The sequence below is a fragment of the Seriola lalandi genome, unplaced genomic scaffold (genome assembly GCF_002814215.2).
Source record: "Seriola lalandi dorsalis isolate HSWRI2012SDOR001 ecotype SW California unplaced genomic scaffold, Sedor1 jcf7180002054965, whole genome shotgun sequence".
Lineage (NCBI taxonomy): Eukaryota > Metazoa > Chordata > Actinopteri > Carangiformes > Carangidae > Seriola > Seriola lalandi.
Genome location: NW_019525516.1, coordinates 709,730 through 720,521, shown reverse-complemented (window position 1 = coordinate 720,521; position 10,792 = coordinate 709,730). Strand labels below are relative to the sequence as shown.

The 10,792-nt window shown below is 42.5% G+C and overlaps 1 long non-coding RNA gene across 2 annotated transcripts; it reads right to left on the bottom strand.

Moving 5' to 3' along the window:
* Positions 1–6,955: 6,955 nt before the first annotated feature.
* On the bottom strand, positions 6,956–9,705 carry LOC147817401 (uncharacterized). Of its 2 annotated transcripts, XR_015436408.1 has the most exons (3): positions 7,554–9,705; positions 7,368–7,441; positions 6,956–7,186 (listed from the first exon to the last, which is right to left on the bottom strand). It is a non-coding gene; the product is annotated as an uncharacterized LOC147817401 (long non-coding RNA). The 2 variants fall into 2 exon arrangements; XR_015436407.1 differs by having other exon boundaries at positions 6,956–7,441.
* Between the last annotated feature and the right edge of the window lie 1,087 nt (positions 9,706–10,792).

Below are 10,792 nucleotides of genomic sequence, written 5' to 3'. Positions count from 1 at the left end.
ATAACCTGGGGCACATCTTCATAGAACTGTGAGTATTGTCATATGAAAATACTGTAACCAAATTTACATTTGGTGATTTTTAGCTTGAGCAAATGAATTATGGTTCCTGTGTAAGCTGAGAAAAAGTAGAAGAAAACAAATGCAAACTCTGTTATGTAAGTCAGTCACTTTGCTCATATGTCCATCCATCAATCAATAATGTGGTGGTGTACAGCTCTGTTCATCAATATATCCATTTATCTATCTGGCCCATCACCATCACCCATCTTCTATGAGATCAGCACAGCCCAACATTGATCTAGTAACTGTTTGTGTCTCACACACTCACACACACACACACACACACACACACACACACACATACAAACCAAACCAATGCACTCCCAGTTTAAAAAAGCAGCAGGGAGCATCGACACAGAAGCTGAGTGATCTGCTGCTGTGGGCGGAGCCATGAGAGGGGTAATGAAAATGAAAATAGTCAAAATGAAGCGTGAACTTTTTTATGAAGGCATTTTTTTTTTTTTTTTAAAGTGGTTAAAAAACATTTTTGTGGAGGGCCCCATTCACAGCAGCACAGGGCTCAACAATAACCCGAACTATCGCTTTAAGCTCAGACACTTTCAACTTGGACACCGTGTTGTGTTTATGCAAACCCACAATGACATAAGGTGGTAATATTCAAATTTATGGTGATCTGGTGAGTTGTTATGAAAATGTATGGTGATGTAGTTTTATACATGAAGTGCTCTGCACAGGTCATTGTGATAGCATCCTTGTAGGTCACTTACCAAACTCATTATACTTCATTATATTTTCCACCAAAATTAATTTTTACCTCTACTTGTTAGGTTGGTTCGAATCCTGGTTATAATGTATTATCAGACTAAGTCAGCAAAATAAAAAATGGCTAATATATTAAAAATATAAAAAAAATATATAATTAAAAATCATAACAAAAAACAGGATAAGGGTGAGAGAGCAGTGTGAAAGGAGCTGGGTGAGGAGACACTAAGACTGTGGGGAAATGAGATTCATTACAATTCTCCCAAGAAATGATGCCAGTAATGGACGAGGCAGCGTCAGAGCTGATTTGTATCTGTTGAGGAGAGTCGGGGGCCGAGGGCCGAAGCCCTTCAAATTGCTAATCAAAGCCGGCTGAGAAGACTGACAGCTATTCTCTCTGGGTGTCTGCACAGAGCTCATTCACTTCTATAAGTCGCTGTGTGTGGAGTTGTAATAAGCCCAAATGAAGCTGGATATTTGCATCTCCTTTGATTTGGTAAAGGTCACTGCTGACAGGGAGGTCCGGGGGGACTGTGTGCACAAAGACACACACACACACACACACACATGCACACACATGCACACGCACACACACGGCAACCTGATTGGAGACGATACTGTTACACTCTTTGCCTTGTGTCTAAATCATCCAAACTGAGACACTTAACTTCTTTCTTTTGTCCCCTTTGTACTTTCCAGTTTTGAAATAGCATACAGTCTCTTTGGATGGCCTACATTTATTCATGTATTATTCCTTATCTAGTCTTTATTTACCCTTGAGTCTCATGTGTTTTTTTTTTTTTCTTTTGTGAATCTTCTGCTCCATTGTGGCAATTCTTCTCAGTTTGACGACTGCTCGTCTTAAAAAGTCCTTCACATGTCACTTTCTTTACATATTCCTCAAAACACAACCGAGCAAACAACCAAATCTGTTCTTAATTTAGAAAAAGTCGCGAAACTTTAAACTTAAAACTTTATAATACTGCTGCTGAAGTTCTGTTATTTAAAACATATAGTTACTCTGACTTGAGGAGGCACAGAGAAGATTTACGATGCCTGAGTGAAATAAATAGTATTCGTGTGTGTGTGTGTTTGTGGGTGTGTGTGTGTGTTTGTGGGTGGGCTCATTTTACTATCCTCATGGGGTCCAGAAACTGAGAGCCCACTACACTTGTCAATGACTGGTCCGTCTGAATATAGTAAATCAAGGAAGTGTGTATGTGTGTGTGTGTGTGTGTGTGTGTGTGTCGGGGGATGTTGTGGGCGGTAGTCCTGTGCTCTGATTCAGGCCCTCTGGGCTCTGCTGCCCTCTTTGTCTTTTTTTTTCTAATTGGCAACTGAGTGCAACCAAACAGTCAGAGGAACATCACTAATCATTCACCTAACCCACTCTAATAACTCTGCTGTCCATCTCTGTCTCTGTCCCTCATCCAGCAGCTTTTCCTGCCTCTCCTGGTCCGTCTTTCAGGTCATGCAGGGGACACAGTGATGGACAGGTAGGAAAACCAGACTTGCAGCTCATCTAGTTTTTTTTAGTTTTAGTTTGATTTATTTTTGCACAACTTAAAAATACACAGAAAATGACAAAGACAACAAATAGCATAGAGTGCAGGGAGAGCAGCGTCTACACGGCCTTGAAGCCCATGTAGAGTTTGTAGAAATATATAGAATCTAGACTAAATATTGAGCTTGAGTTTGTCTGAGGTGGAACAGACAAGAGATCTGATCTATGTGGGATTAACTCATGGGCAGTAAAGATTTAACTTCCTCTCAGCAGAACTGCACAGAAACTTTCAAAATAAATGTCACCACAGTTTTTAATCTGCAGGGAACTGTTGCCATTCACACATCCAGTAATATTATTTTATTAGCATTTTTATATGATGTGCTAACGGTTTCATATATTAATACTATTATATATTATATAATACTGGATTGGAGACAGCCCATTATGATGTGTATGTATCTCTACATTATTAATTGATTTCAGACGGTTTTTTTTAATGAAACATGTATTTTAACATCAAAACACTAAATTAACCATGTTTACCTTTATTTGTGTTTTATTATATTTTCATTTAGCCGCTTCAGTTTCAGGTTCCTGGTGTTGTTCATGCTGTTCCACGCTGTCGTGGCTCACTGGGACACTAGAATATAAAGTGTTTAGTTGTTTGGTGTTTCATGAATTTCCCCTAGGGGACAAATAAAGTATTTATCTATCTATCTAGTGTTTCATTTATTGTTAACATGAGGGAAACCATAATTGACATTTAGATTGGGTGTTAACAAAGCATCCACTCCTCCCCGCTCTCCTATACATGTTTCTAAAAATACAGATGTAAGCTTACACCCCAGTCATTGTAAACAGGATGCAGTTTAAATGCATCAAGCTTTATTTCAATACCAGGGTAAATGCACTCAGCAAAAACCATCAATGTCACAGTTGTTTTATGGATGGGGTGCAGTCATTCTGCTCGTTCTGCCCGGTATTAACCAACAGCTGGTCAGCTGGGTAAGTGACAGACATAAAGGCAGTCACAGATCGATATGGAGCTGGGTGATCCTCAACGTAAAGGTCATTCTGGACCAAGTAATGATTCAAGTCTGATAATCGTTAAAGTAAAACTCTGCACATAATATATTTATACTGATGATGAAGCCAAATATTGTGTAAGTGACGACTGAATTACTGCCGCACTTTGGGTCCAGGTTTGAACATGAACACTTTGTGACATCACAGCTTTAATATGCGACTTACAGCAGCGTTATGTGGGAAAGTTGAAACCTCCGGCGCACATACGCTGCCAGCTGACATTGAGATGCAAAGTCTGTGTGTAAATAAAAAAAGGTCAAGCTCCAGAGGAATCCCTTTTGCTTGTTCTTTTTGCGGATAATCCCAACTTCAACAGGCAGAAATCACACGGCGTGACGTCAGTAAACTGTACACTGGATGCTCATGTTTGCCGAGCACACTGGTCTGTGATGTTTCATTACAAAGAAGATGGTATTTTCTATTTTTCTAAACCTTTAAACAAGCACATGTAGGCAAAGCTGACGAATTCTTAATGAGTATGAATGTCTTTTATTTTTTGTTGCTCTTTTTTATTTAGACTAGTGTGATTTTACATTATAAAATCTGAATACACAGAATTTCCCTCAGCTCCAAAAAATGATGATAGACGCACAGTGAAGACAAGAGCAGGGACTCCGCGATGCCCACCTTTCGTCTTTCGGTGCATAACGACCAAAACGTGCAGCGATGTTTCACCTAAAGTTCCCTTATTAAAGCAGCGGCCGACGTATGACCTTATATGTTCTCCGCTGCATTAATGCATGAGGGAACAGACAGCGACAGAGGGAGAGATTTCAATTATTCTCCAGGCAAACAAAACGGAGTCGGAGCAAACATTTTCCAACGTCACATCTCATATCAACAAATCAAAGCTCACCACCCCAAGGAGAGCTGGGAAGTCAGTAACATTTACCGTGGTCAAAACATGCGGAGCGCTAAATGTCTTTGACTGGAGACACTGTGTCTGCCTGACAGACCCTGCGCCGTGGTGTTGTGTGCATGTGGCGCCGAACGGGTTCAGTCCTGCAGCGTCGGAAACATCAGACTCACTCATTAGCTTTGTGCTGTGAACTCCCGGCGTGGGCTGTCGGGGTGAAAACACACACATACTTAAAACCTACACACACACACACACACACACACACACACACACACACACACACACACACACAGACTGTGTGTGAGTGGATAAGAAAGGAAGGACTGACGGGTGACTCAAACAGGCTCATTTATTCCAGGGCAAGAGAGATAAGAAGATAAACCTCACACACACAAACAACGCAGCATCACCACAACACTGGAAGTCATATACTCAAATTTCATCACCCAATAAGATTGTTTATGTATGTATGTGAGCATACGAATTCAGGAACACACACACGCACACACACGCACACACACACCCACCCTGTTATTACCCTTTCCAGCTCCCTGGAGGATAAACTCTTTATATCAGAATGTGGACCTGAACAAATGAGAGAAAACTCATGCATGCACACACACACACACACACACACACACACACACACACACACGCACACGCACGCACACACGCACGCACACACACACACACACACACACAGCACCCTACGAAAACATGGACTCCCGTGTGCGCTCGTGACCACATAAATGCAGATAAAGCATTGGCTGAATTAACATAAGTAATTGGTATTCATTAAAAGGCCTTTGCGTGAGCGAAAGCTTCATCAAACAGGAGTCGGTCAGAATACTAACACCGGGACTGTAGTTTTACTCAGCAGTGAACTCGGCCCTCGTTCGTCTGGCTGCAGCTCTTTTTGATTGTTACACAAAGTACTGACTGAAATATTACAAAAAATTCATGAGTACAATGTTCATTTTTTTAAAGCATCAATGTGAGACTGATGGTTTAACATTTGAACACTTGAGTTGGTGGCAGATGGAGGGAAATAAACATCCGGCAGGGTTCATGGGAAATGCGGTTCTAATGAACGCCAGCGATGTAGAAAGCTACATATCACCTCCAATGTGGTCTCATTTGTTCACAGTCATTTTCATCAGTTTGATATGTTGTACAAACACACAGTGTAAACGTGTTCACACGGGTCCTGGTGCCAGCTGCTGACTGCATTAGTCCACACACACGTACAGTCATGTGTGTAGCGCTCCTCTCATGATGTGGTTGCATGACATTACGCTCTATAGGCAGAGATCAATGGGCTTATGTTTGTGATCAATCAGCTTCCTGTTTGTAGTGTGCAGTCTGTCCGTTTGTCCCGGAGGAGCTGACCTTATAATCGCCTGATCCACAGCCCTGCACCCTGTCAGACGAGCAGAGACACATCTGTGAGGAGACACTAATACAGCCATGTGTTATTGTTAGTGTGTGTGTGTGTGTTACCTACAGTGTGTTTCTTTTCGCCAGATTAGTCAGTTCAGTTTGAGGTTGCTAAATATTTTCTGTACATTAAATAGATCTAGCGTTAATAGCTGCTCATTTCCCTGTTTTATGGAATTAAGTTCAATGTTTCTTCCTGAACTTTTTTCATTTTCTATTTTGAATAAATGTAAAAAAAACTTCATAAAAAAACAAAACAAAGGTAGTACAGATGCAGCTAAAGGTCTTTTACGATAACTGCATTTATAATGGCGCATAAAGCTGAATTTACTGGCCCTAACACATCAGCTAATGGCGCTCGATGCTCGCTAACTCTCAGAATAACCTCTGATCTTTATGCTGTGCACACACAATGAAACAAGGTCGTGTTAGTCACCTGAAAACTGTTGAGATGCACAATTATCACTCATGCGGTGAAAAAGAAATGCCAGGAACAACAGCTGCCTGCGATGGTCACACACTTTGACTTCAGGCTGATCTGTAACTTGTAAAATAAATATGAAAGGTTTGTGCTTGTGTTCAGCAGCAACATTCACACATTTAACCAGTTTTTTATTACTCCAGTGATATCATTTTGATTAGCCTTTTTATATGATGCGCTAACTGTTTCATATATTAATGCTATAATATATTAAATAATCCTGGATCGGAAACATCAAAGTTATTCAAATTCATCTTGAGGGGGACGAGAGTGTCTGCACCTGCACATATTTCAGTCTGGACCAAAATGCTAAACCTCGAGCCACGCTGCATAAAGGGAGAGATTGAATTCAAACTAAAATCTTTAAACATATAAACATTAAAAAAAAAAAATCATCACATAAATACAATAGCTCCATCATTTTTCAAGAAGCTCCACAAACGAATTTTGCAGCACAATGTGGTCACTTTCTGAAATCCTGCATGATGAATTGTCTTGAATCTTTGTAATGCAGAGTTTATCTCCCGACTGTAAAAGTTTAAAGGTCATTTTGGAATCCCACCTCCCGCTTTTTTTATTTTATTTCCCAGGATCCCCTGGGCAGATCAGCATCAAAGCTTCGCCTGGATCAACTCATTAAGGGGCTTCCCTCTGATCACAGCCCTGCACGGCTCTTCAACTTCAAGTGGTGTACTCGCCCTCTTTCATGCACGCACACGCACACACACACACACACACACACACACACACACACACACACACACACAGATCACAGGGAAAAACTAGCATTCAACAGCGCCAGTTCAGAACTGACAGATTTTATCAAAAGTAAGACACATCATCTCAAAATGCTTTTTCATAGACGTAAGAAGTCGTCCTCTCTCCGTCTCCCACACCTCAGTTTTCAAGCTGCACCTGCTCACCTCTCTGCTGAGGAGTTATCTGCATCGTCTCTCCTGGATGAGCAAAACTTCTCCAGACTGACGAGACAAATGTTTTGGAGTAGTTCTGCTCCCGACAGATCGACCTGTGTCTGAGGAAGGGTGTGAGAGAGTCGTGTGGAAGAAGACCTCATGTATCTCAGTTGATACCTGATTTATTTTCTTACCTTGGAAACAGTATCAATATTGAGTTCTTTCCTTTTTTTTCTACAGTATTTCATTTCCTTGTGCTTTTCTCTCTGCAAAGGCCTCGTCTAATTCTGCTTCACTTACTCTACTTCACTGTTTAGCTGCGGCTCCCATGACGCCCACGGCAATCGACACTCTTGATGGCAGTGAGATCGGTGCTAATAGGAGAGATGAGATAGTGATGAACATGATAAAAGCAAAAGAAAAGAAGAAGCTTTTCTATGAGCAACAAGATGCTCAAGTCGATTGTGATTCCTCACTGTAACGTACTGTTTTGGCTGCATTGCATCCAGGTCTGTTCTCTGCAGGTGTATAAATTGTTCTTCGTGTGTTTTCTGCAGTGGATTTCTTCTCTGTGTGAATCCTGCAGGATGGCAGCTGTAGAAAGAAACCCCTTTGATTTTCAGACAGCGACACCAAAAACCTGACATTTTACCGCTGATGGTTCGGATCACCTAAACTTTCTCTGCTGTCAAACGTCTTTGTATCTGTTGTGGAAAATCAAGACTTGTCTCTTGTTTTTGTTTGTTCATGAATTAAAGAAGTTGACCAGAATGGATCCCCGAAACTGCAAAGTACGCCACTAGTAGCCGATGTGAGCGTGTGTTTTGGGATGAAGACTTTTCCATCTAGCTTTATCAGAGGAAGCACACAAAGACAAAATATGAATATTCATAGATGCTGTGAAGTCATCAAAATGAAATATTCAACACATTCGGGATACTCAAAGTGTCTCCTAATGAAGGGGGCAACAGTGCTTGAGTAAATCAGAGACCTGCAGGCACTTTATGAATCTAGTTCAAGATGAGCATTAATTCAGCAGGATTATTTAGAATTCATGTGGCGACAACAGCCCCTGTGCGCTTTAAACCGTACCCGTACACCCACACACACAAACATCATCTTCATTTTCCTGTTTCCATTAAATGCTAGAGACAAACAAACCTAGCTTATTTTACTTAAGACACCTTGACCTCTATTTTCCTGAAGGTGCCAAGCCAGCGAAAAAACAGAAATGCAAAAGCGACAGTTTCACCGGAAGCGAGTTACGTTCAGGGTGAGGAGGCAATTTGTGCACGTTAACTGTGAAAATTTTCCAGAGCCATTGTGCACACGCCACGAATCGAGAAGGTGAAAAGTGTTAGAGTAAATTAAAAGAGGTCAAAGCATCCGCACACTCATCCCTGTCGCAGGCACCTGAATTATTTTGGGTCCCTCAGACTTTCGTCAGAGCGCGAGAAATGCCAAACACACACATGAAGGGAGGAGAAGTCATCAATTATCTATCGGCACACCTCACAAAAGACAACACACACACACACACACACACTTCTTAATGTGCAACAATCGAGAATACCACAGAGCATTAAATAAAAATACGCTCACTTTCAAATGTCTCTATGACAAAGCAACAATCCAAACATCCGGAGAGGCAGAACACGGAGGGGTAAAACTGGCAGCTCGCCTGGTAGAGCGCCATGTGCCAAGGTCGAGTCCTTACCGCAGCGGCAATGGGACCCTTCGCTGCATGTCACTCCCTCTCTCGCCCCTGACCTTCCTGTCCGTCTCTACTGTTGTTATAAAATAAAGCAGAAACGCCATAAAAACAATCTTCTCTAAAGCTGCGTTTCCGCCGCAGGAACCAGGGTCTAAATTTAGATCCGGGGTAATTGATCAACCCCCCAAAAAAGGACCTAGTCTGGACCTAGCCTGTTTCCACACCGCGAAACAGGTCCGGGAGAAGGTAAAGAATCTGAAACAGGACTTCAAAAACTCAAGGACCACAACAACCGGAGTGGCTGAGGTCGCCACCCGTCACGTATAACATGGGATTGACCTGTGTGAGAACCATCAAGTAGTTGTTGAGATATTTTCAGCCTGGAAGGAGAAGGAGAAGGAGAAGGAGGAATCTTGGTGCAAGGAATGAGTGAGTTTTTTTTCTTCGGTCGGCTGCTGGTCACCAAAACACACAAGACGACTTTCATATCTCACATGTGACAACCTCAGTGACTGTGACGACGGCTTTATTTCTTAAGTCACCAGTTAAGATTCAAGAAAGTGACAGCTTCTACATCTGTTCGTAATTATTCACACATACGCTTCATACTGTGCGATTCCTCTTTTCACACAATTATATTTATTCTATAGACGATGGAAATTCTCGAATACACAAAGGACCTGAATAACTTCATGGGAGCTTCCCTCAGCTGCAGTTATCATTAATAATTAATCATTCAATAAAAGAAACCCCTATTTATAAGGCGTGAAATCCCGCTCGCCTCGTCCTCATGTGGTTTGCCGTTGGCTTGGTGGTGACCCTCTCTGCACATCACGTTCCAATCAATACTCAAGTCTTACATAACAAACATCTGTGTGCCTCTGCCGCATGTGCACACACATCACGTAAAGAGTCTGAATCCATCACTCCCACCCACACATCACCCCCCCCACCCTCCCCTTCTGATCTTCAACCCTCCATCCCGTATACCTGTCGCCTCTCTGCGCTCCCTCCATCCTCATCCCCCAACTCTCTCTCTCCCTCCTACTTCTGCCTCTAAACCCATCCCTCTCTCTCTTTCTCTCTTTCTTTCTTTCTTTCTCTCCCCCTCTCATCTTTGGTCCTCAGCCAATCATCTCCACCCCCCCCCCCTTCCTCTCTCTCTTTCTTCCTTTCTTTTCTGTCGGCCTCCTCCCCACTGCCCTACATTCACTCTGTTCTTTTCACTCTCTCTGTTACTCACTCTCTCTCTTTCTCTCTCTCTTTGATATCCAGCAAGCAATAGAGTGAAAATCAGAGGGAAGAGGAGGAAGCGTTGAGTTTGCTCCGGAATGACAAGACATAAAGGAGGGGATTTTGGGAGAGGCGATTAGCGGAAAAGCAAAACAAAAAGTCCCTTGTCAATCTGGCTTATAATTCCATTAAAAATTGTACATGTGGTCGTTTACTTTGAGAAAAGCTCCTATAATTGGCCTCAATGGTGGCATCTCTGTGTGTGTGTGTGTGTGTGTGTGTGTGTGTGTATGTGTGTGTGTGTGTATGTGTGTGTTTATCAACACTTTTTCCATGTGCATGTGTATTTGTCTGAGTGGGTCTGATTGTGTGGCATGCATAAGTGTGCACAAGTGCGTGAGAGTGTGTGTGTGTGTGTGTGTGTGTGTGTGTGTATCCATGTGGCTGGCTGCCAGGCTCAGCTCCTGGTTTTGGCATCTCCAGCGCAGGTTGGGATTTAAACAAATGAAGAGGCGAAGCTGGAGTTGGACCCCTCTGACTTGAGAATCTTTCTGATGCAAGCAGACGCTCACAACAGACAAACACATGGCAACACACACACACACACACACACACACACACACATATATATACACTCATACAAGCACATACCCGACACAGAAATTTGCAAACAAGTGTGTTATCTATGCCCAAGGCGCGAGGGGAGGGCGGGGAAGAGATGCTAAGAGACGGGAGAAGAAAGGATGGCGAAGGGGGAGATGAGGGGCTCGGGGGTTGG